Here is a 726-nt window from a genome sequence, read left to right as displayed (position 1 = left end):
TTCTCTGCTCCGCGGGGGAGTGGCATTTCCAGACTGGTCCGAAGAGGAGGAAGTGTGGGGTCCCTGCACTGCAGAGGGGTCTGGGGTCTTCTGTTCCTGCACTGTGGAGGGGTCTGGGGGTCCTCGGTCCCTGCTCTGCAAAGGGGTCTAGGCTCCCTGCTCTGCGGAGGGGTCTGGGGTCCCCGGTCCTTCCTGTGTTGAGGGGTGTGGAGTCCCTGTGATGTTTTCTGTCAAGGTCTCTGGGGTCCTCGCTCCTTGCTTTGTAGAGGGGTCTGCGGTCCTTACTCTTTGGAGCAGTGTGGGGTCCCTGCCCTGTGGAGAACTATCATGTGTGAAGCGGGGGCCCCAAATGCTCGAATTTCAGTGGCAAAAGCCAAAATTTGAGCCCCTCCTCCCCCATTTCCTATGGACATTTTCCTGTTGGGACTTCAGATATTGTTCTCCTGCACACATTTCATCTATTAGATTACACGTGTTTATATGAAGCGCACCCCGGGGTACCCAATGCCATTTCCCCCCCTGCCCCTCGGGGGAACCCGAGGCCCCTCAATATGTTTGCTATACCTTAAAGGAGACCTCTGCTGAGAGGAGTATGTTGCATTTCAGACGGAGCTCCAGAAACCCAACAATCCCGCCCTGTACCCCTCCCCCCCATCACCCGTATTCCCATGCCTTGGGTACAAGGCTGGTGATAGGTCAAGGATGAAGAAAGGACTGACCCCCCCC

The sequence above is a fragment of the Nanorana parkeri genome, unplaced genomic scaffold (assembly GCF_000935625.1).
Source record: "Nanorana parkeri isolate BGI_ZX_2015 unplaced genomic scaffold, ASM93562v1 scaffold644, whole genome shotgun sequence".
NCBI classification, from domain to species: domain Eukaryota; kingdom Metazoa; phylum Chordata; class Amphibia; order Anura; family Dicroglossidae; genus Nanorana; species Nanorana parkeri.
Note: the sequence above shows the minus strand (reverse complement) of the source record.